Raw genomic sequence first — 26281 nt, forward strand, 5'->3', positions numbered from 1 at the left:
TAAAAGGCAAATCTGAGTAAATATCAAGGCAAACTTCAGGTTACAATGAATGATACCATTGGGTCCCCAGCACAAAATGTATCTTAGTTTTTTTATTCTCTGGGATCTGGCGACATTTTTGGATCAACAGAAATTAATGCTATGATCTATGATCCCACTGGATCTCTCGCGAAAATCATGCTAAGATTTTTATTGCAATCGATTTCTTGATAAACTGATAAAGGTGAACTATGGTCCCTTCAAAGCCTAGAGTAAGTTCCGTGAGATGAAACCGATCCCAGACCCATTTTTCATATCTGTGACAACTACATAATTATAACATCATCAGAGCCATGGTGCACGTCGCGGCGGAAGTGCCAAACATCCGGTGGACGTAAATTGCACACAATTTTACACCCTCGCATCCGATCCGAGCGGAGAGAAGGGCTGGTGCCATCACCCATGATGTATCATGTGACATCAGACACTAGCCAGTGGTTTTGCATTAATTTGTTGCGGCACCTGGGCAGGATAATGATGTTTTCTTGCATGCCCTAAGGTCAAATTCATAGGTAAGTTTTAACCCGCGCCCGGCTGGGGGTCCTGGATTTCCACGCCCTGCTGGGGGGGGGGTGTTTGAACACCCCCCTTCTAACTCGGCTCCTGGGCCACGTAGCGATACGCGGAAGGCGGCGTTCGAAAGAGCGTCAAAAATAATGAGGAAATCACTTCGGTCAATTTTTTGGTCAGGTCAAAGGTCAGGTCACCAGAGGTCATTGAAGTCAAAATTTCGCCGATTTCCAGGTAAAATGTCGAAAATTTCCAAGAAGCCAACGCATAACTCGGAAACCAATAGAGCTACAGCGCCGCGGAAAAGCGCATTCGATAGCCCTATTAACGCCCTTTCTGAGTAATGCTCTCAGATTTGACCTAACGTCAACGGTTTTGCCTGCAGGGGGCAAAAACTGCAAAAATAGCCGATTTTTTCGGAAAAAGTTTTTCTGCAATAACTTTTGACCAAAGCCTTGTACGAGCTTACTTTTACCGGCATCGTGTTCCTCTCGTCAAGACGCATCGAATGAACTATAAGTTGACCTTGAAAGGTCAACTTGAAAATTTGACGTCAGGTCAAGGTCATGACCTGACCGGAAAGGGTCATGTTGCATATCAGTCGATCCATATCGTCGAGCTGAACACATCTAAGGCGTTTTCATCGCTCTAGCATGCCTCTATCAAAAGTTATTTGCGAAAAACTGTTAGATACCATTCGTGACCTAAGATGACCTCAGGGCATAAACAGGGGTCACGGACACCATTTTCATGTTCAGTGTGTCTAAACCACTTGTAATTCAGTGTTTGGGAGTGTTTATAATGTCTTTCGTCCAAAGGAGGCGCATTTCAATTTTCTCCCATTGACTTATACCTAATGGGGAGGTCGCAAAATTGACCTGACCTTAGGTCATCGATATCAAAATTCTGAGATATACATTTTGTACATGCTATTGCTCTTAGCAATCGCTGAAAGTTTCAAAGCGATCGGTCATTCGGTGTAGCTATGACAGACATTGAAACTTTTTATGAGGTGAGGTCACTTCAAGTGACCTGGTGACCTGACCTTGAATGACCTTGGTGTGAAAATTTCACAACATGTGTAGAATTGATGTATGATAAGGTGTACCAAAAACGGCGGCGCTCCGCGCCGCCGTTTTTGAGATATTCGCGAAAAACCACAAGGGGGGGGGGGGTGTTCAAACACCCCCCAGCAGGGCGCGGGTTAAGTAAACAACCCCAGACATATCGATATGGATATCTGAAACGAAATCAGACCTCTGATTATTTTACCAACCTATAGCGAGACGACTGAGCATATTTTACGGAAACAATGCTAAAATCTGACCTTTAGACACCTACCTAAGCATTTAGGCCTACACTTTTGGGTAAAAAAGACGGCATACCTACATGGCGGCTTGAAAACCTATAGCGGTTCGCCAGACTATGCTCTTTGAGATGCGAAATGATGAAAAAAAAGAACATTATTCATCAACACAAACATTAATTCAATTCAGGAGTGGTAAACGCCTAAAATTATGTCGACTCGTATCGACCCTACCGTGTCCGGATGTGACACTAAACACCAGCTCAGCCGTGGGAATCAGCTGCGGCGACATCGGCGGCGCATCGGTGCGTTTCTCGACGCACACCGCGCGGCGAAAGTGACGCAACGGTGCGTGACGCGACGCAGCGCGCCAGGTGCACACTAAGTGCATAGTTTGCACGATGGGTGTGCTGTGTGAACAGTAGGAGCGTGATGTGCTGGTGAATGGTGAATATGTTACAAAATGCTTCTTCCAGCATAGCTGTAAGATTGAGATATCAAAAATGCTGAATATTAAAACTCTGGTTAATATTAGAAATGCCAGACAAAAAGCGATAACTCGAGAATTTCATTCGATGTCCTTCTTTCTTGAATACCAACGACAAATTGTTTCCGATTGTATTGTAAATTGTATTTTGGACTTTTTCTTCTTGATAGTCTACCTATACATACCGTGAGTCTCGTGGGTGCTCGCTAGTGTCTTGGCACTTCGGTTCATTTAGCATAGTGTTGCCTTGGTTTATTTGGTTTATTATAATTTGGTTTGTATCCATAGCACAGCTTTGTTTAAACGGTGTTCGCCATATAACCCCCCCTCAACAATCTTCCAATTAAAAGATAAATCACCACCATCGCTCCATTTTCAATCATCCGTAACCTCAGCATTCCAGTGGCCCTCAAATTCCACCCACGGTAACTCAGTGTCTCTCAAACTGTCGACCGGTCGGTCCCAGCCGACTTTCTAACGCCACACCACCCCCAGCGCGGTGCGTCCCACTTACCTGTCAGACTAGGGACAGGTGTACCCACCGCTGCGTCAGGTGGGGTTCAGTGGGGGGGGGATGACCTCTCAGGGTAAGTTAGGTGGTGCTTCATCGATAATAGCAGCACGCTGCTAGTACACGTGTCAAATTGGGTTTCCATGGAGACGTCAACAAGCCCATTGCTCCAACACTACCACAAGTGTGACGTCAGCTCGCGAAATGGAATAGCAGCGTGTTGCTATCACCGGTGAAACACCACCAAGCTAAACGGACAACTGAGCCAGTGACAACGGGGTAGCTGAACTAAAACTGAACCAGTGGACAACTGAACCAGTGGACAACTGAACCAGTGACAACTGAGTCAGTGACACCGGAACCAGTAAACTACTGAACCAGTGGATACTTAACTGCACCAGTGGCAGCATAAGCAGTGGCCAACGGCGCCAAACACAACAGAAACATTCATCAACTGAACCCGTTGATAACTGACTGGTTCACTTGACCACTGCACGGTAGGCGATCGGGCCGGTCTAGCCTCGCGAAACCTCAAAGACAGTTTTTCCGAAAATTGGAAAACAACGCATACTAGTCGACAGAAAATTCATCAAAGATTACGATTAGTACATTTGCATGGCTCAGGAGACATTTTTTCGTGGACAAAAGTATCGTTAAAGACAGCGTTCCGTAACACTTCATAAGGGGGATAATCACAGCCGATTTTTACGCTCTTTGAATATTTTGCGGAACGATGAAATTGCTAGGTGTTGAGCATCCATTTTGCATGGAAAGTGAAATTTAGATGTTTAGACGATTCCGCCATAGAAAGCAAGTAGACAAAATCAGTTCAAAATGTCTTATAATTAGGTTAACTTTTTATATTTTTTTTCTACCACTGAACATTACATTCACTGAATTAACCAAGCCCAGCAAAAAAAGTTTTACGAGGATGAACTCAAAATAATGCTGTATCGCAGGCACTAAGACACTATCTATTAGGGGAGCCAGTGAAAATTTGCAGCCACTTGCAGCCCTGGCATCCAGACACTTTTTTTCTTTTAAGGGTTGGCCGTGGCTTGGTGCACTTGAGCACAAGTGGTAAATGCCCCAAAGGGTGTTTTCGCGATAGCTCAAAACACCCAGGCAATAGAGAGCTGCAACCTGGCATACCTGACCTTTGATGCACGCTGGATCTTGTGACACCAACCGCACTTTCAAGTCAGGTCAGGTCACCGACCTATGACGTCATAAATGAACCTCTGCACGATCCTCAGATGTCGCAAACTTGCAACGCTCTCAGTGCCAGAGTAACTTTCACAGGGAGGTGAGACTTGCAGGATTTATTGTCCTTCAGAGGTCTTACAACTTGTATATCTCAGATTTTTCCTAAATGTCACATAAAGTCAGGTAGGCCACGTGACCTCACCTATAAGTCAATGGGGAAATATGGAAACTGTTATTTTGGCGCCAGGAATGATATTCAATTGTCTCAAGTACATGGAATCGTTACTTCATGCACTCCTTGCAAGATCTGATGCTGCATTTCTGCATTGTTGACCTTGCATGACGTCATTTATAACGTCACTAGGGTCATACGAGTTTTTCGTCAATAACTCCCGATCAAATTGAGCTAGAGAGTCGACAAGGTCACCAATGGACTCCGGAAGACCTGCCAAATCGAATGATATGCGATATGACCTCCTTCGACCAACTTCGTGATTTGAAGACCTCTGACCTGACCTTGACTCGAGGTCAAGGTCAGGTTGACCTTACGGTGGTCTCACCTGAACAAAAGTATACCATTCGACGCGCATGAGCAAGGCGAACACGACGATGTCAAAATCGTGGTTCTGCGGCCATTTTTTGCGAAGTTATTTACCAAAAACCAAACCCGCTGCTTGGGTCACGTTATGAAATGGGGCCTTGCCGGGCGAGATTTACGCTTTTTCATGATATGTATAAATTGGTAGGGCATAATCGTTTGAATAAAAAATTGGTTTGGAAGCAATTTTCTATGGAGGTACAGACCATTTCAATGTCCTACCCAGCTCATATCGTCATAAATTTCGACCTACCCTCAAAAGTATTCATGCGTTATTCGAGCAGCAATTAGGCAAATTGCAAGCTCGCCACAGAGCATAAATCCTATAAGAGATAGTCCTTATTTAAAACATATGCTCATTGGATATTCAAGAAGGTTGCTCCTAAATATTGTGGTTCTAGCTTCAAAAACATGGATGTTATGAATGCCGATAGGTTTCGCGAGGCTACACCGGCCGGATCGCCCACTGTGCGCTGTCCGGCGCGGCCTCCTCTGCCCTCCCCTCCCGCCTCTCCCTATCCCACCCCTCCTGTGTGACCACCCGGTGCCCACGGCTGACCCAGCCCCTCCCTCCCTCCCTCCCCACCGAGCCAAGCTGTCTCCGTTCGCCGGCCTCCCCTCGGCTGCCGCGGCTGGCCTCACCCCTCCCCAGTCCCCTCCCACCCCGCCCCACCGAGGCGCGCCCGCGGCTGACCCTCTCCCTTCCCTCTCCCAGCGGCTGCGACTGATCCCCCCCCCCCAAGGTGGGCTCTGTGTGCCCGCCTCTGCTCCCCCCTCCCCACTGGCCACTACGCCCTGCCGTGCCCCGCCCCACCAGGCGTCCAATTCGCTGCGCCGCGGCCGGGCGGCAGTCACCGAGCCGCGTCGTCTCGTGTTTCACCGCCGCCCGAGACGGCCCGTCCCCTGCTGCTAATTGAAATGGGACTGTTTTCGCCCGGCTCTGTTGGTTTAGGACGGCGGGCGGGCGTCGGAGCGGAGCGGTCCGACCCGACCCGACGGATGGCGTGCGATCGCGCACTGCTCAGGGGAACTGGCGATGCTGGAAACGACTCGGTCTGGTCCAGGGCTGCGGAGTCGGAGTCGGTCGAAATGCGACAGTCCAAACCGGAGTCGGAGTCGGTGTCGCTGAAATATACCGACTGCTACTACGAAGCCTGAATCGTCATTCCTTTGCATTCATGGTTCTAGCTTCCTAATGCTAGTGGATATGGAAACATTTGAAGCCCATGTTTTGGGCCGCCAGTCGTGTTGCGGTGCACGTTAATCGCGATAGTGCACACTCCCCGACGACAGCTCGGATCAGAGCGGGAGGTCATCTGAGGGCCAGGATGGTCAAAGGGGTCAGACCAATGTGGCCTGTGGGCCAACACTGAGTCCCTTATCAGGGCTTATCAGGGTTTGCCGCTTGAAAGGTGTTGGCTTGTTTTGGTTATTAGTGGATTTCTTAGGCTGCCAATTTTAATGATATGCATAAAATATTTGTTAGGTGCCAGCAGCCTGATCGATCCAGTTCCAGCCGTTTCAATTCGTTTTCTTTTCGAGCAGTAAGGTAAGGTAGGTGCCTAATTAGCGACCCTTTCCTTATTAGCGACCTTTCCCCTACACGAAAAGCTGGTAAGAGGAATCGGGGAAAAACAATATCAAAAGGGCTGTCATACTTTGGTTAGGTATTAAACCAGATAGGTAGCCGGCAGGTACTTTTCCGGTTGTCGGTGCTTCCGAGTTCCGGTGGTAAGTTTTAGGGGAATTTAAAAATGGCCAGTTTCTTATCCAAAACGTATGTATTTGCGCCCGATCTGATGAAAAGCGATACAATGATTAAGATGATGCACCTTTTTGATTCTGAATCGACAATCATTTTCAATCGATTGGCATTTGGCGTTTTCCCGTAGTGAATCGCTGAAGTATGCACTTATACACTGCAGAGTCGGTCGTCGGAATGTATGTATGTATGTGTGTATGTATGTATGTATTGACACCAAAAGCCTTCCACATATGGCGTGGCGATTACGGCTTCGAATACGAACCACTGGTGATTCGTATACGGTTCGTATACGAATACGAATACGAACTTCCCTCTGATGGAGTAAGTCACCGGAGACTTTCTAAGCTTATAGCATGCTGAGCCACCCCACCTTCCGCTCAAACTGGTTCGAACAGCTCCATTTTCCACGCGCCCGTGCTCCCGTACCGTGAGATGGACGCGCATCCCACGCGCATCCCACGCGGCCGGCTGTGACGCAGTACCCGGCGCTGGCCGCTGATTGGCGGAGGACCGGCGGGGGCGGCGCGAGCTGTCGGCAGCCGGGGGCGGTCGCCGCGGGAAAGCCTGTCGTCGGTCTTTCTCACGCAGTCGTCGGCAGTATCGGGAGCGTGGATGGTCATGCGAAATGTCAGAAAGGGGCACTAACACGGTGTGGCGTGTTCCAGTGTGGCTGGCGGTGTTTCAGTCGCGGGCGTATGACAGAGCGCGATGGTCTTCCGTCGCCGAACGGTGAGTACAGCCCTCCGTTGCTTCGACTTTCGAGTGAATGTGTGATATGCGATCCCATATACTGATGCCAGTGGACCTCCGTGTTCATTTTTCCTTCTTCGATTGGTCTGTAGGCACTGGGCAGTGCAGGGGTCCATTTGTGTTTGGCGTTAACGTTATGAATTTTATCCCTGTTTAAAAATAACCGCCTCTGGGTACGGTGCACTGGCTCATTCTGGCGGATCCATTAGTCGGTATTGGTATTGGACGCTGCGGGGCAACGCCCCCGAAAAGTCTAATTTATGAAGTCTCAACATACTCCCCTTAAAGTTTCAATGTCTCAAAGAAGCTGGATTTCGATTCTACGCACTGCCGAGCAGTTACAATCAAACGTTGTTTTGTTTTCTTTTCTATCTCGTAAAATCGCAAAATATCCATATTGTCGATTTCGCGCGCCGCCGATGGGAGGGGGGAGGAGGGGGCGTTTTCCCCAAGTGCCCCTCCCCTGGATCTGCCTGTGCTGGCTTGTGAATTGGGCGAATTTGATCGTGTGACGGCTAGCGAAGGTGTTGAAAGCTCAAGCTGTTCATTTTAGGCCTCGTAGTAATTCAGTAGGCGGAACTATGGTCATGAGTACCCAAATATAGGAACGTTCCCATTTTTGGGAACGGAGTTCCCAAATATGGGAACGGGCGTTCCCATTTATGAGAACGGAAGGCAATTTTTCGGCCGTTCGCCCACTAAAACTCATAAGTGCATCACGTCTCAAAAAAGTGCACGCTGATTTAAGTATCTACTAAATCTCCATAAAGTTATCTTTAATCTGACCGTGGAACAAGGAAATTGACCGTGGAATGATATTTTTAATGATTTTTTTAAAAATGACAGAATGGTGGAAATATGGGTTATACGACATTTAACATGCAATTTTAAGGAAAATGAAGCATTTTTTAGTTTGAGGTAAAGTATAATAATTTTTGCCTGGTTATGAACTTTCATACTGTCGACACCAGATGCTGATAAATGCAAGCGAAGACGCGGACGGTCCCGAGGTAATATTGTTGACTTTTGGTGTCGGGGCGGACGACCGCGTGGAACGTGAGTGAATTTACCGAACTACTGTTGTAAACTCAGTTTAAGCGGTTGAAAATTATTCAGCTGTATATTATCAACCCTGAAAGACATATTTTATTTGGATGCTAGCTGTTTAGCGTTGCTTTTAAGGAGCGTCATGAACGTGGTTTTTGCCTTCGGTATTTTTAAGCACGATCGTTTTGGGGGAATTTCTTTTATGCAGGTCGCCCTGTGTGGCTTATTTATAATTTTTATGCTGATTTTGATCATTTCTCGTGCCCATCCTACCAGGCTTTTTGCCACTTACACTCATTAAGAAAGGAAAAAAGTAGATTTATGTTGGGACTAGGTGTTTTGAGAGTGAAACATTTCAGCGTTCCCATTTTTGGATACTTACTTGTGCTCGTCAACTATCAGTGTTAAACAGACAGGTGTTTTACATGCCTCCACCCTCGGCGCGGACGGTGTATATAGGCATGGAAGACCTTGTTGAACATCGCTGAGCGTTGTGAATTACGTAATCCTGCAGAGGGGGGCGTGCCCGCTGCGGGATCGACGGGAATAAGAGCGCAGAAGACCCGGCGAAACATGCGGCGGTCTTGCCGGAAAAGTCATCTTATGATTGTTGCGTTAATAATAACCTGCGGCGTTGGACGTCATGCTTGTTAATGAAAAGAGCCCGTGAAAGGCGTCGGTGAAATCGTTCCCAATTTTGGGTACGCCGTTCCTATAATAAGGAACGCTTGCAGCGCCAGTGTACGAGAGCGTTCCCAAATTTGGGCACGCGGCCCGGGCGGTGGACTGCTTTAGAAATAGAGGAACGATTTGAAGCTACGATGGGCCTTACAATATCAAACTCTTTCCCAACAATATTGAGACAAATATCAGGCGGTTCACGATCGTTTTATATTTTTTGGACGTCATTTCACAGTTCTTCTTCTTGTTTTAAACAATGCCTACATGGCGTTCCCATATTTGGGTTTATCGTTCCCAAACATGGGAACGAAAATGCGTTCCCAAAAATGGGCACGCTTGACCATAGTTCCGCCTACTGAATTCATGGCTTCATAGTGTCTATCATATTTGTCATTCAGCATTGAAGGTAAAACTTCAGTTTTTTACATTAAAGAAACACAATTTTGATGATCATTTCTCCTTCTCGATGGCCAATTACATCAAAAACAGTTTCAAAACACTTAACTTCGCACCACTTACCGAAATATAATAAAGAAATCACCCCACCTTTGATGCGCTAGCCGCTACGCACACACTGCAGAGACGCAAAATGGCGACATTGTTTTGCCTCTGATGCGCCAGATATGTAATTTAAAAGAATTGGATGCGACTACTAAATACAATAAGAACTATTTTCATCCTAGGGGACACTGGGAAATCGGGGTTTTTGGGTGGGGGAGGGGGGTTTTAGATTCAAACCAAATCTAACCTAACCTAACCTAACCTAACCTAACCTAACCTAACCTAACCTAACCTAACCTAACCTAACCTAACCTAACCTAACCTAACCTACCACGTTTCCAGGGGTTTGTGCGCTAGGGACGAAAAGGAGTATATCTTAGGTAAGGGTAAATGGAAAAATGTTAGGTTAAAGAGTTCTGGAATAGGCTCCAGGCCGGCCTTCGGCCGGCCTGGAGACAATTCCAGAACTCTTTAACCTAACATTTTTCCATTTACCCTTACCTAAGATATCCCCTATTTGTGGCCAAGGCCACATCATTGGTTCGCGTCGCTAGCAAACACGTTTCTCAATCACCTTCACCCTAAAACCCCGATTTCCCAGTGTCCCCTAGGAGGAAAATAGTCTATTATCGGCATATTGTATTTAGTAGTCGTATCCAATTATTTAAGGTTACATATCTGGCGCATCAGAGGCAGAACAGCGTCGCCATTTTGCGTCCTGGCAGTTGACGTAGCGTGCTGACGATAGGGTGGTTTCTTTATTATATTTCGGTAAATGTTGCGAATCAAAGTGTTTTGAAGCTGTTTTTTATGTAATTGACCAAGGAGAAACAGTGAAACATCATCAAAACTGTGCTACTTCAATGTAAAAAACTGAAGTATCGCCGCATTGAAATCTGTCGGCATCTACTTTCTTTCATGATAATTTAATATCGATTCCCCTGGTTTTTCTGGAATTAGTTATGTTCAATGAAAATGCTTGCAACATTTAAGTCGCAATTCCGTTCACCTCAATGCATTTAGCCTTTATCAGCAGCGATTTGAAAGGTCTCGAACATCGGACACTTGTGCGGTTTCTTTCGTAATCGCATGTCCTTGTAAAATATTGTCGATTTCGACGGCTAGATTGAGCTCGTCGCCTGCCAACATTGACATGCAATGATGCAACAATATGGCTAATGCCTGATGGCAGCTTGATGAGCTTATCCTAATATAACAGTATCACAGTCGGTTGCTGTTAAGCTATACAGGGGCGTCGCCACGGCTCCCCAACTTGTACATACGGACACATTTGACATTCTGTCAGCCGTAACGCTCGTCAGAGGCGTTTACGCGGGCCCGCGGAGAGCGTTTTTCGTCCTCCTCCCCCCCCCCCCACCCCGGACGAATAGTTGCGGTAGCCCCCGAATGCCAAGGGTTTCGAAAAAAAAATACAAACACGTTTTTTGAAACCTACATTGACATTAGGTTAGAATTAGATGGCAGGTCAGCGACCCCGAGCTGCGGCTTTTTTGCATATTTCTTCAACAAAAAGGTCCTAGACAGTGGTACCAACGCATTAGTCATATCAAGACGCGTCGAATGACATATTTGTTTGAAAAGGTCAAGTTTTCTGTTGACCTCATGTGACCTCTAAGGGCCTTTCATGATCAGTCTCGTTTGCTGTATTGGAAGTCGCTGGTCACGATTTGTCATTTTCTTTTGCTCTTAGCATTCATTTAGAGCCTCAGGATGACAAAAGTGACAGAATTATTATGGCTGACGTATCAGTGAAATAGCCTATACCAAGGCTATGTAAACCAGGTAGAACGCTCCCGACGAAAAACTGGGGACAAAAATGAATTTAGTAACCGCGACTCTGGGGACCAAACAAACTCAGGTTACCATGGTAACGGGGCAAATTTGGCATGAGTACGCATCTAATAACTCATTTTTCAACGAATTGTTTTAGAAAAAAGCAAAAAGACTTGTCGGACCACTACTAGAATGAATTGCAGTTTTCATAACCGACCAGAGTTTTTATTAGACTGGCCTAAATAATATCAAAATCAAGTCCTAAACTGAGCGGCCCGTAGGTACTGCTATAGGTTACCTCTAACACTCTGGCCCCCAAAATCGTCACTGGCTTATTAGCCAATGGGCGTCGAGTATTGTCGTACGCTGATTGGTGGGATTACTGCAGTTGTTGTTTACAATGCTTACGATGCTGATAGCGCTAGCGAAGGTGTCTCCACTTTTCGTAATGTTAAAAGCAAGATACCTATAATAAACAGGTAGATCCGATGTTTTGAGTAAAGCCCTGGTGACGTCACTGATATTTCTTATATGGAGAATTTCACCCGTAAGGAAAATATTTTACATACAAAAATTTGTATGCTATTAGGAAAAAATACAATCTTTCAATTCCACCATGAAAATTATATAATTTAATTAATAAACTCGAAATCCTTTGAGTGTTTGTCCCAACCCCCTGTTATACCTTTGGTCACGTGACTACCATGATACACTTTGCATTTTACAAGGTTATGACTTAAACGGAAGTAATAAATGCTGCAAATGTATTATTTATGATGTTTTAGGCAGCAATCGTGTGAATATATCCTGAAATTATGAATAATCTGCTGAAAAGAAGTCACGTGATGTTACCAGATTGTGCTCGGACAGCATCTTCTTGAATTTCGATTTTGAGTACTTTGTACCTTCATTGAGGCCTAATAACGGACGTTTTTAGTTATAAAATGAAGCACTGAATCTAATGAGGGCAAAATTTAATCATTTTTGCACTTTCAGGCCGGGCTATCCTGGCATGAACTTCGGCAAGTTTGTGTGTAAAGCCTATGGTGAAGGGAAAACTTCACGCCCGGCTGACGTCACAGACCTCGGCTACCAAATCGTGTCCGGTGGGGGCTGGTTAAAAGCCCGGAGCGCATCCCCCTGGCCTATACTTATAGAATGATACAAGGTGTAACGAAATTATCCGGACACCTTTCTTTCCGCTGTAAGAAACAAGACAACCTGAGGTTTTTTCCTTTTGATGATTATATAGCCATCTTTCATAAGATCATATTCAGAAATGCCTGGAACATTCCAACTACTGCGTTTTCAAGCACAGTGGGTTTGATGTGGACCGACGCCGCATTATATAGCATGTGCCTACATACAGTTGGGTGGTCCTGGTGCCAGGTGTCCCTTTATTCACCTCCTGCTGGACAAAAGTCCATAACATATTGATAGAATTAGGATGACAAACTATTTCCAAGCCGTAGCCCGTTCGTCCAGAAGGATAAGAGCTTTTCCCGGCGTCACTTGTCATTCTCCTACAGACTTGGTAGGTAAAAGTGTAGCGCTCCAGCCTGCACGAAGGCAGCGTGGTTTGATTCAAACATCAGTGCGCTTTTAGAAACCGAGCCCCCCGTGCCGTCCGGTTGAGCGGCTCCAACTATTTGACAGGATGTTGCTCCGGTAATACTCGTCACTGATGGTGGTCTTCTGTGACACAATGTACAGCTGAAACATCGCACAGGCCACAGCAGCTGAATATGCTCCAGATCTGGAACTTTGCCGGATGTTTGACGCGGTGACGGCCGGGGCGTTTGAGTTACTGGCAGCCAACACAAGGCAACTTTGACGGTTCAAAGGACAATACAGCGCGAATAGTTAGCTACCCATTCCACCAGACCACCTTGCTCATGTCCTCCTTCGACCAGTGGATGCGTCTTGGCGTGAGGCCAAAGGTGGTGCACTGGCTATTTTTCCGTCAATTTCGTTGTCTTTTTTAGTTTGATGGGCAGAAGAACCAAGTTAACCCGGCAGTTGCTGGGGTATTTCGCCACCCACCGTTTGCTGGGGGGGGGGGGGGGCGTTAAACGCCCCCAGCCGATAACTCGAGAACCAATAGGCGCAGCGAAGCGCACGAGGCGGCAAGCGAAAAAACGCGACGAGGCGCTTCAGATGAGTACTTTAAAGTTGAATTTTTAGGTCACAGGTCGGGTCAAGGCCAGGTCAAACACCTGAAATCGGGCTTTCAGTAGCATGGACTTCAGGACTTCGCAATGGGCGCCTCTCGTCATAAACTCTGTCAAAACGGTGCACAATCCATCATATAAGGCCTACAGGAGTGCAAGAGCTCCATGTAGGGGTCAGTCAAGCATAGGTCAGGGTCAAGGTCAGGTCAACCGGGTAGGCACATATCCCCGAAAATCAGAACTGATATTCGCAGCCTGTGACACATGTTTTATGGGTAATTTGGGGCGTCGAACACGATGTTGGCATTCATTTTATCATATGTGTACGTGTTTGGCTCGAAAAGTTCAATTTAAGAAATGCATGTATCATGGTCGTGAATTAGTCACGAGAAATTGCCAAGATTCAGTTCAAGATTTTGGAAAATGCGGAACGATAATCAATAATCGAAGATAGCCATATGATTGTTCATGGTATTGGCAGTCTAATGGCGTTTACGGCATGTCTTATGTCTATTCTCTGATTTTATATGATTTTTTGAAGCCTGTCGGGCCTGTATCCATAGCCATGGTAGAGCTTTCCGTTACAAATAGATTGAGATCGCCCCGCCGCGCTGGGGCGCCTGGATTTCTACGTCCTGGGGGGGGGGGGGGGGAGGAGGATTGAACACTCCACTCTAGCTCGGCTCTCGGTCCTCGTAGCGACAGGAGGTAGGCGCCGTTCGAAATAGCGTTCAAAATCACGGGGGAATAACTCGCTATTTGTTAAGTCAGGGCAAAGGTCACCAAAGTCCTCAAAGGTCAGCAAAGGCCTATTTCAACATTTTCGACAAATTAACATATCTCTGGAACGAATAGAGCTGCAGCGCCGCGGAAAAACGTATTATTTATAGGTACATTTTACGCTCTTTGTGTGCACTGCCCTTGGATTTGACCTAAGGTCCACGGTCTAGCCTGCCCCCGGCGGTAGCTCCCCGTTCAGAACCTCGTAGTAGATCACTCCGGCGCTCCGATGTCAGACACCCATTGTGCCCCGGTGCGTGCCTCCCGGGCCTGCCCCGCCCTGCCTCCCCTGCCTCTGCCCCTGCCACCGCGCGGCGCCGCACAATCGTCAGTGGACACCGGTGGTGTTGATTGCGGTGTGACAGATCGGGAGTGCGAGCAGAGCGACCCAGTCATCTGATCCTCCACTGACCCTCCAGGGTAACGTCTTAAGATGCGTACTGCGTAGGCTGTGCTCCCGCGGCCCGCGCCCCGCCTCGCCCCGCCCCACCCCCTGGCGACTGCTCGGCGCCTCCCCAGCATCGGACGCCACGCCGGCTGGCAGGGGCGAGATACCTCTAGTGATACATGTAGTGATCACTGACTATAGGTGGCAAAAGGTGATTTTTTTTTAACCTGTCCCGACTGAGGCATTTCAAGAACCGGCCGAACCCGGTCGACCGGGTTCGACCATAGACTGCGGTCTATGCTTGAGTGGGAAGCGGTTGGGCCCGTTCCCCAAGAGCCAATTATCAAGAAAGCATCCTTTTCCAATTTCGAATACTTATAAGCTGCGAAGTGAAAAGTGAGCTGCCCAGTGCTGGACCCGGCCGCGCCGTCACATGTCAGAGGAGCAGAATGTCCGGCCCCGGACGCGGCCAGAATTGTAGGCTGTCGCGGGAAAATCAGGCTGATTGCCGTGCACATCTCGCGTTTTTCCCAGCCGTATCTGACATTTCTGTGAATTTTCGTTGGAGTTCGTTACGTTTTTCTGAATGCTTAATCTTATAATAATGTGGTGGGCGATGATTCAGCCATCCTTCGGTAAGTGGTCTTGCATTTTTCCAGTTTTATTTCCTGGTTACAAACCATTACGATTCCCCTTGATCCTCATTTGTTTGTTCTTGATCAATGCTCGCTCGTGTCCTGACTGATCCCAAAAGCAGTGTTCGAAGATAATAGCTAAAAAAGATCTTGTAGGACTAGAAGAGACAGGTTCATTTGTAGGCGGTGCATACCATAGCTTTTTATTTCATTAAAAGTGGTTTGTATGCATAGGTATTAATGCGTGGTATGTCACGGGGACTTAGAAATGTGTTAACCCGCGCGGGGCTGGGGGGGGGGGGTAAATTTTACCCCCCCTCGCGAATTTTGGCTATATCTCAAAAACGGCGGCGCGCAGCGCCGCCAAACTTTCAGTACCTTTTCTTACATCAATTTGACACGTTCCCTGAAAATTTGAGCGAAATCCATCGGAAAATTTTTGAGAAATTGACGTTTTAGTGACGTCATGTTCGCCATTTTCGCCTCAAAAACGGCAAAACTTCAAACGCCGCTAACATCTTCATTTTTAAAGGAATAAAGACGTGTCAAAAAAGGTTATACGTCTTTCTACTTTTTCTATCAAATGGCTATCTCGGTTTTTGAAAATTTTGGATTTTGGCCCAAATTTTTTCAAAAAACCGACTTTTTTGGGAAAATGGTGATAAAATCCAAAATTTTGAGCGTATCGAAAAAACCGGAATATATGTCAGAGAACTGGTCTATGTGCACCTACATACCAATTTTTAGAAGAATTGGTTCAAAAATATGGGAGTTATTCAAAATTTAATGACGTCACGACACACAAAAAAATAAAAGATGAATTTTTTGGAAGTTCTAGACCTCGTACGGAAATAAAAATAGCAGCATTCGATTCGCCGTGAAAAACTGCATCAGATAGACATCTTGTTAGGCCTTAACAACCAACTTCAAAATTTGACCTCACTTGACCTGACCTTGACCTGACCTCGACCTAAAATTCATCCAGAGGTGGTCCATATTACTTATTGAGTGTGCCTATTGAATTCTATGAGTAAAATGACCCATAAAACATGTGTCGCACATGCCCTTTTCTATATTTTGTTTTTGGTGACCTGACCTGACCTGACCTGACCTTGACCTTGACCTCTGAATGATATTGTATGCAACGAATATTGTCTTGGTAGCCTAAGAACACGTTTTGGGCAATCAGTCTCAGTCCATGACTCCATTCTTCGGCAACTACGGTGCAAGGCCGATACTGTAGAAACTTGCAATTTGTACCCTTGACCTGACCTTGACCTTGACCTCAAATTTTAAATAAAGTACATGTTTTTAGTTGTTCGTGATGAGATCTTTCGATTGGCGTTCGAGTTTTTCAAATCGGACCATTAGTTCGGGAGATAACAGGGGGGGGGGGGGGTAAAATTTACCCCCCCCCCAGCCCCGCGCGTTCGGCTGGAGACCCCAGCCCCGCGCGGGTTAAATTAGGCTGATCGACAGACTCGAACGAGCTGTTTCACTGTGAACATTATGTAATGCTATCACGACTTTGGTTCCTTCTGTAATACAGTTTTTTTTTTGTCTAATACATCTTGCTTGCTTATTTCTTGAACGTTCAATTCAAATTACTTGTTAGGTATGCCTACTCTTATATATATATATACAGGGTGATTTTTTTTACAGGGCAAAAAGTTTTTAAGCCTAGAGATACCAAAACATATAACAAACGCGAGAAAAGTATACCCATGTGAAAGGAAATTGTTTGTCATTTTGTTTTCAGGACCTTTTAAAGGCTTCTTGGGACTCATTCTGTTGTGAAGTTCCGTGAAAATGGCGCACAACAAAATGTTTTCCCCAAAATCGCCAATTACTCCAGGCTTGCGTGCATTAAAACTGTGCTCACTTCGAGCACGTTCTGTAAGCCTAAACGGAGCTCAAACTCAAAGTTTGTGTGTGCAAATGAAATGTCAGAATGTGCTTATTACAAAGATATACATTTGCTGTCAGTTGATGTGTTTTCTGGTACCGCCATTGCTCTTTACTTTTTGCCCTGTATAAAAAATCACCCAATGTATATATCTCATTTGCAATATAGCACCGGCCGCCAAATATGTTAGTTGTCAAATATCTTAACCTAAAAAGCCTACTGACTCAACTCTATTATTTGTTCATCGTTGGATGTGGCCGGACGCTAATGATCTCATCTTTTAACCCTATTAGTGGCAGGGGGGGGGGGGGGTTGTTTTCATCCACCCCTCAGGTTTTTCGGGAATATCTCCGAAACCGCTGAAGCTACGATGCTGAAATTTTCTGACTTTTCCTAAAAGTAAATTGGGCACATTCCCTGAAAATTTCAAGTTCATAACTTTACCAGGGGCGGCTCCAGAGCACTGGGAATTGGGGGGTCCTATTCTTGAAGCGAGTCATTTGGGCGAAGATCACGATGCTGCACCAGTTTTACGAACAGTGAATGAAAGGTATCATGTGATAACATATACAGTTATTGTGCATCCTCTTTTGACACGTTTTTGCTATAATAGGCGGATCCAGGCGTCCAAAAAGGGGGGTTATGTTTTACCTCCCAACATAGGTGCCCTGACACCGCCTATGCATGACCAATACAATTGTAGTCGTTCTCTCATAAGAAAATTGTAACATAACAAGACCATTACCACCCTTTTTAGAAACAGTACCAACAAAAACCTTATTTACTATACTTTTTGTGTACCCCCAATCTCAATGATCTGTATCCGCCTATGATTTTTGAAAATGCATATTTTTAGGATCCATGTGAATTCCTGGTTCATTCTCTATTGATCGGCAAAAGTTGCGTTAAGATTGGTTCAGAAACCTGGCCGTGATAAACAGTCTAAAATGTATCTGCAATTTGCCCGTTTTTACCCCCCTCTACCCCCCCTATTGACATTTTTTAATTTTTATTTTTTTAGAAATGTAGATCACGTTGAGCGAAATCGAATGCCGTTTGAATTTTGAAAATCGGCCCGTTAGATCTCGAGATATCAAGGGGGGGTCGTAAACAGCCCCCCCCCTGCCACTAATAGGGGTAGCCAGGAGCCTGCCACTAATAGGGTTAAGGTAGATTATGTGTGTCGTTATGTATAGGCTTGGTAAGGGAAGAGCCGTATCAGCCCTACCCTGAACCCTACCAATAATATCAGAATTTTAACGTTAGCCCTGTGGCGTTGCATGGTAAGAATGGCTTTGGTATCTTAAAATAAGCCATTAGAGCCCTACCAATCAGTTTCGGAAAGTGACAAGACAACCATTTGTAGATTATGGGATTGTTTTCATCAGCATAGGTAAAAAAGCTCACGGCTGCCCATAATCGATACCTTACCCACGCTACCCCACGTGGAGATCTTGATGTCTGCTCTTTCCTGGCTTTCAGATAAAATTTTACTTTGATCGGTGCGATTTGAAGCAGAGGAAGAGAAAACAGCCATCAATGTCGTTGCACCAGCACTAGCCGTGCTGTGAATACGGCCCCGGCCGCCCCTGCCACCTGGAGGGTGCTACCACAACTGGTGGTCAGCGTTGTGGCCGCAGGGCGGCGGGCTGTAGCAGTTAGCTGATCATTCGGACCTGCGCCCGGGCCACGCGTGGTTGTCTGTGTTGGCCGTTCTTGACAAATATAACCGTTGTCGCTGATAACAAACGTTTAACCTCTTCTCTCGTACTGGCGTGGTGGCAGCGCTCGTCCCCGCCGTCAGTTAACGTTTTACCGCTAAACTTGGTTCAGCGACTCTTGTTTTATTAACATTGAAGACGGTTTTATTTTTATCAAGATGGCGGCCCGGGCGCCCAAACAATGGCCGCTCACCAAGTCTGAAACAATTACATCCTTCGAAAACTGGCGGCAAAATCTGGAGTATACCCTGTCTCTGGACCCTATCTTCGCCAAGTTTCTGGGCGCCGATATGAAATGGGAGAAGAAGTCCGCCGGCCACCCAAACCGTGGCTTCTCGGATGACCCGCCGAGCGTCCCGGAGCCCTCTCGGCTCACGGCGGCCCAAAGATCGGCCCAACTCGATCTGCTTCTGGGCCAAATAGCGAATTACTGCCCTGTGATCGCCCGGAGCTCAATCACGAAAAACTCGACGTCTCTCGGCCAAATCTGGCAGACGATCCGTCTCCACTATGGCTTCCAGTCCTCTGGGGCCCATCTACTCGATTTTTCCAGCATCCATCTTGAAGCCAACGAACGCCCGGAAGACCTCTACCAGCGCATAATGGCGTTCATTGAGGATAACTTGCTGAAGAAGGACGGCGGAATCACTCATCACGGCGAGTTGCCTCGATCCGACGAAGATCTCTCTCCGTCCCTGGAGAACATAGCCACCCTTCATTGGCTCAGTCTTCTCCACCCAGGGCTGCCGGCGCTGGTGAAACAGCGTTACGGTCCAGAACTGAGAAACCGCTCGTTGGCTTCCCTGAAGCCTGAGATCAGCCAATCGCTCGGTTCGCTCCTGGCTGAGCTCCAGACAGTTGAAGATGCGAAAATACTCCGTGCTGCAGCGTCCGGTCTAAGCCGGCCGCCACCGCGGGCCGCACCGGCTGCGGATCCTGCCGCCGCCGCCTCGGCTGGCCGCCCCGCTGCGGCCGCCGCCGCCTCAGCTGGCCGTCGTACCAGCGACCGCCGTCCGCGCCGCCCGACGCGCTCCTGCGCGCTCTGTAAGGCGGCCGGCCGGCCGGATAGTGAAACGCACTTCCTGAGCCGGTGCCGTTATCTGCCGGAAGCTGACCGCCGGTTTATGAGTGGAGTGCGGCTGATCGCCGGTTGCGATGACGTCATCGACCCCGAGGACCCCGAGGACGACGCTCCAGCGCCAACGGACGAGCACGTATGTTACGAGCCCGGTGAACCAGTACACCGTGTGCAGCCCCACCCGTCACCCTATCTGCCTGTACACTGCAACGAACACTGCCTTCGTCTCACGCTCGATACCGGAGCTGAAGTGAATCTGATTCATGCCTCTGTCGCTGCGTTTGTTGGTGCGTCAGTCGTAAAATCGACCCAAACAGCGTACCAGGCTGACGGCCTGTCGCCGCTAACTGTCGTCGGTGAGACGACTCTGACCCTGACCCGTGGCGCTCACACACTCACCCTTCAGGCACTCGTTGTGGACAATATTGATGTTGACGTCCTGGCCGGCACGCCGTTCATGTCCCTCAATGATGTGTCCGTGCGCCCCGCTGAGGGCACCGTATCTATCGGTGACGATGTTGTGTTTTGTTGTGTCACAGCGCCTCACAGGGGCCCCGACCCCACTGCCCGTCGTACCCAGTGTTTGGTCCGGTCCCCGCCTGAGACAGTCACCGTGTGGCCTAATGACTACGTGGAGCTCGACGTGCCTGACACTGAGCCCGACTCGATGGTGTCCGTTGAGCCCTGGCAGCCATCCTGTCTCGGTGACCCCGACGCCCACCCGTGGCCCCGCCCAACCGTGACGTCAGTGGTGGACGGAAAAGTTCGCGTGCTCAACGACACCGCCTCTCCTCTCCGCCTAAAAAAGAACTCTCACATCTGCAAGGTGTACTCGGTGTCCATGCCCCCTCCCCTCCCTGAGACACCGCCCCCCTCCCCGGCGGCGCCTCCCCAGGGCCTGGGAGCCGAGCTGGTCTCTATTGATCCTCACGGTCTCCTGTCTGACTCGATGCGATCTGAGTTTGCATCTGTCATCTCTGAGTTTGCCCCTGTCTTCGACTCGGTTTTTCCTGGGTACAACGGCTCTTTCGGTCCGATTCACGGAAGGGTCAACATCGGGTCAGTGGAGCCTCCTCAGCGCAAGGGCCGCCTCCCTCAGTATAATCGCCAGCGTCTGTCCGAGCTGCAGTCCAAGTTTGACGAGCTTGAGTCGCTCGGCGTTTTTCAGAGGCCAGAGGACCTTGACATCCATGTTGAGCACGTCCATCCCTCCTTTCTGGTGAACAAACCGGGCGGCGGCAGCCGTTTGGTAACTGACTTCACCTCTGTGGGACGGTACTGCCGGCCGCAGCCCTCCCTCCTGCCCGACGTGGAGTCCACGCTGCGTGTCATCGGTGGCTGGAAGTATCTGATAGTTACTGACCTCACAAAGGCCTACTTTCAGGTACCGCTTTCTCGCGACAGCCTCAAATACTGTGGCGTCGTGACCCCGTACAAAGGTGTCCGTGTTTACACCAGGTGTGCGATGGGTCTCCCTGGCTCGGAGTCCGCACTGGAGGAGCTCATGTGCCGAGTGCTCGGCGAGCTGATCCAAGACGGGCACGTCGCAAAGATCGCTGATGACCTATTTTGTGGCGGTGCCACGCCAGAGGAGGCACTTGCTGCTTTCCGCGGTGTCCTGCAGGCGCTCGACAGATCCGACCTCCGTCTGTCACCGTCTAAGACCGTCATCTGTCCTCGCTCTGTGACCATTCTGGGATGGGTCTGGTCTGACGGCCTTCTCTCCGCCAGCCCACACCGTATTTCCACCCTGGCGACGTGCGAGCTCCCTCGCACCGTGAAAAACCTCCGAAGTTTCATCGGTGCCTACAAGGTGCTCAGTCGTGTCATTCCTGGCACTGCTACCCTGCTGTCACCTCTCGACGCCACCTGTGCGGGCCGCGAGTCTGCAGAGACCATCTCCTGGTCTGACGAGCTCCGAGCCGTCTTTTCCCGAGCCCAGTCCGCACTCCGTGGTCACCGCTCCGTCGTCCTGCCGCGGCCGTCGGACCAGCTCTGGATCGTTACTGACGGCTCCAGCAAGCTGCATGGTATCGGCGCCACTCTGTACGTGACCCGGGGGGGTCGCACACTCTTGGCTGGCTTTTTTAGCGCCCAGCTTCGTAAGCATCAGCTGGGATGGCTGCCGTGTGAGATTGAGGCCCTCGGTATTGCCACTGCCGTCAAGCACTTCTCTCCGTATATTACCCAGTCCTCCTCTCCCGCCTGCGTGCTGACTGACAGTAAACCGTGTGTGCAGGCATTTGAGAAGCTCGGCCGTGGTGAATTCTCCGCCAGTCCCCGGGTCACAACTTTCCTGGCCACCATCAGCCGGCACTGTCTGACTGTTCACCATCTCGCCGGGTCCGCCAATCTGCCGTCAGACTTTGCCAGCAGGAACGCTCCGGCCTGCACCGACTCCTCCTGTCAGGTCTGCTCGTTCGTGGCCCGCCTGGAGGACGCCGCTATTCGGCAAGTCTCTGTTGATGACGTCATGTCCGGCTCATGCCGGCTCCCCTTCACGGGGCGAACCTCCTGGCTCCAGGCCCAGCAGGACTGCTCGAGTCTGCGGCGGACTAAGGCTCACCTGTCTCAGGGCACCCGCCCCTCGCGCAAGGAGACAAAGATCCGTGACGTAAAACGTTACCTACAGGTCGCATCGCTCGGTAGGGACGGTCTCCTCGTCGTGCGTAGGGATGATCCCTTCGTACCGGTCAGAGAGTGCATCATCGTGCCACGCCAGGTAGTTCCTGGCCTTCTGTGCGCCCTCCATTTGAAATTCCATCACCCATCGCAGCACCAGCTCAAACAGCTGTTCTCGCGGTATTTTTTCGCTCTCGACCTGGACGCTCATCTGGTGACCCTGTACAGCGGCTGCCACACCTGTGCCGCTCTAAAGCGTCTCCCTCCCCCTCTCGTAGAGAGCTCTACCTCTTCCCCCGCTGCTGTCGGCGTATCGTACGCTGCCGATGTGCTCCACCACGACCGTCAGTTGATTTTGTTAGTTCGTGAGACTGTGACCTCTTACACTCTGACCTGTCTGGTCCCTGATGAGCGTGCTGTCAGCCTCGAGGCAGCCTTGATCTCTCTGTGCGTGGCCGTGCGCGCTGTTGACGGCCCTCCTGTCACTGTGCGCGTTGACCCAGCCCCTGGCTTTGTCGCTCTTGCCTCCAGTGACGCCCTGAAGCAGGCGGGTATCACTCTGGACGTCGGTCGCCCCCACAATCCCAACAAAAATCCCTGTGCTGAACACGCCATTGGCGAGCTACGCGGAGAGCTGAAACGCATCAGTCCCGAGGGCGGACCCGTCTCTACCTCCACCTTGGCCATCGCTACTTCACGGTTGAACTCCCGTCTGCGCAGCGGAGGCTTGTCTGCCCTGGAAAAGATGTTTTCTCGTGAGCAATACACCCATGCTGCCCTCAGCACGTCAGACCGTGAGCTGATCGCTCAGCAGAACTCCTCTCGGCTGCAGAACCACCCGTACGACTGTGTCTCGAAAAGCCGTACCCACCGCCGCGTGCCGAGCTCCACTATCTCACCGGGCACCCTGGTTTATCATGCCGGCGATCGTGATAAGGTCCGCGCCCGGTCCCGATACCTGGTGACCTGTGTGGACGGCGACTGGTGTCAGGCGCGTCGGTTTGCCGGTGCGCAACTGCGGTCAAAACTGTATAAGTTTCGTTTGGCTGAGTGTTACGCTGTTCCGCCAGCCGTCGGACCGTTCGTCGCTCCCGCGCCCCCCTCCACCTCGTCAGATGACGAGGACCCCCTCCCCGCCTCTCCGGAGCAGTCTCTCCCTGTGCCCGAGGAGATATCTGGCAGCACGACTCCCAGTCAGGCTGCTCTTCCCCCTTCACCGCCCGCCTCGCGCCGTGAACCCCGCCGTACTCGGCTGCCGAGCCGTTTCGATGATTTTATTGTCGACATTCGTTAGTTTTAGGTACGCCTCAATGAGCGTTTCCGTGCGTTTCCGTTCGTTACTTTCGTGTATCATGTGTTTGTTCGCTATCACCGACACGTTCTGAGCTGCTGTCTCTGTTTAGTGCCGGCCCGTACTGTAGGTATAGGTATGCCATCTGGTCGGAATGTGCTCCGGATTAACACACCGCATAGCAGTTGCTGTTCTTTTATCGTTTTCGTCCTGATCAGCCCTGTGCTGCTTTTGTTTGTTGTCATGTATTTTGTGCTACATGTTCTAAAGATCATCCTAGGAAGACGCAAAGAAGAAATGGTCACACCAGCACTAGCCGTGCTGTGAATACGGCCCCGGCCGCCCCTGCCACCTGGAGGGTGCTACCACAACTGGTGGTCAGCGTTGTGGCCGCAGGGCGGCGGGCTGTAGCAGTTAGCTGATCATTCGGACCTGCGCCCGGGCCACGCGTGGTTGTCTGTGTTGGCCGTTCTTGACAAATATAACCGTTGTCGCTGATAACAAACGTTTAACCTCTTCTCTCGTACTGGCGTTGGGCCCGCGCCGGGAGGACCGCTAGCGAGGTAGCGGAGTTCAACAAGTTGTCCAGGAGCCGGTGCTCTCGGATAGAGTTTGATGTAAGGGCGGCGGGTGTAGAGATCCATGAAGTTTCTGTTCAAAGAAAGACCCACAAGAGGAGGTGGGATTCCATCATGATGGAATTTCCGAGTTCGTCGAGCGGCTTCAAAACGCGATTGATGAAGATCCTGGCTAGTCAATGTGGTGTCTGGCGAGTTGGATGTGGATGAGAAGACCGTTCAGCCCGTGAGTTCATGGAGATGTCAGGTACAAGTCCTATGCACTCGAGAGGTATCAATTCATGGATGGTGATACCAAAGAGAGAAGATACCAAAGATGAAGATGATGAAGATGATGATACCAAAGAGACAACGCAGTCAGGCTGCTGTGCACTCAGTGCAGGCTGAGGCACCCTCAGAACGCAATTCATCAGATCTCTGATCAGAAGAATTTCTGACATGGATCAGAACGTGAACAGGAGAAAGTATCATTATTGGATGTGTATTGTGTAAGCTGAAGAAGTTCCAGGAATGTTAGCGAAGCTTCCAGCCACTGTTCTGCTGCTCTTAGTCATCCTCCAACGGGTTGAAGTCATGCCGTATTCTTCTTGGAGGAGAGCTTGATGGTCAATGCTGATGCGCACCTTTATGTAGACACAGTGGTCTGGTCATGGATGGAGGGCGTTGCTGGAATCCGTCACTACGTCTTCCAGCGAGACGGAGTACCAGCGAACAACCCTAACAAAATTCAAGCATGGCTGGAGTGGAGTTCTGGCCAAAGAACACTTGGCCTCCTAGCTCCCTGGCCTAGCTCAACTATACCTGCTGGCTGCTGTTACCTTCTATGGGGTGTTTGAGAGCTGAGCGGAAGTCAACGAACGCCACCACAGCACCAAGGCCTCTCTGAAGGTCACCATGGTGGCCGGTGCCTGCATGCGGTTCTGCAATCTAATCAAAGGTGTCGTGAAGTTTGGGAGGGAGATTCATTGAGTGAAACAAGATGTGGACATGGAACGCTGAAAGTGTGCGAAACTTTGGAAGTCAGTGCATTCAGTTTCGTAAGAGTTTGATGTTTTTTGTAATGTCCTTATTCATCGTCCGCATCCTGTATGCTAGTCGTGCAACCATGCTCAACCCTACCCAAACCACACTACCCCTACCCGCATCATCCTGCCTCTACACAAGCGAACTCCATCCTACCCTACCCCAGTATGTACACTACCCTACCCCATCCTACCCTACCTACCCTTCCCTATACCATCCCACGCTCACTACCCTGCTCTACTCTACCTTAGTACCTTACCCTGCCTTGCCCTACCTACTCTACCCTACCTTACCCTACCCACACTTCTTTATACTACCCTTCTTACACTACCCTACCCAATCCTACCGACACTACACAGCAAAACCCTATCCTACCCTATCTCACCTGCCCTACCTTACCCACACGACCCTGCCCTACCGTACCTTACTTACACTGCCCTACCTTAGTCTACCCTACCCTTCCCTACCCTACGCTAACCTACCCTACCCTACCCTACCCTTCCCTACCCTACGCTAACCTACCCTACCCTACCCTACCCTAGCCCACCCTACCCTTCCACCTTACCCTACCCTACACACATTTCACTATCCCTATCCCACACTACCCTACCCTACCCACACTTCCCTACCCCTGTACCACACTATCATACCCTACCCACACCATACACTACTGTACCCTGCCCACACTACCCTGCCCTACCCTACCCCACGCACGCTACCCTAGCTCTACTCTACCCCACCTTACCCACATTGCCTACACGACCCTATCCTACCCACAATACTCTATCCTGTCTGCAGTACCCTACCGGCCCACACTACCATACCCACTTTCCTACCCCTATCCACAGTACCCTACCCCCACCTTAACCTATCCTACACCACCCTATCCCACG

At 49.4% G+C, this 26281-nt stretch overlaps 1 protein-coding gene across 1 annotated transcript in view; it reads left to right on the plus strand.

The window, feature by feature from the left end:
• The first annotated feature begins 7046 nt into the window (after window positions 1-7046).
• Window positions 7047-26281, plus strand: part of LOC122365046 (protein farnesyltransferase subunit beta-like) — a 44367-nt gene continuing 25132 nt past the window's right edge. The window contains exon 1 of the mRNA XM_043335931.1: window positions 7047-7151. The gene's annotated coding sequence lies outside the window, so the exon portion shown is untranslated. The remainder of the gene's footprint in view (window positions 7152-26281) is intronic.

This window comes from Amphibalanus amphitrite, unplaced genomic scaffold (assembly GCF_019059575.1).
Source record: "Amphibalanus amphitrite isolate SeventyFive unplaced genomic scaffold, NRLGWU_Aamphi_draft 000712F_arrow, whole genome shotgun sequence".
NCBI lineage: Eukaryota > Metazoa > Arthropoda > Thecostraca > Balanomorpha > Balanidae > Amphibalanus > Amphibalanus amphitrite.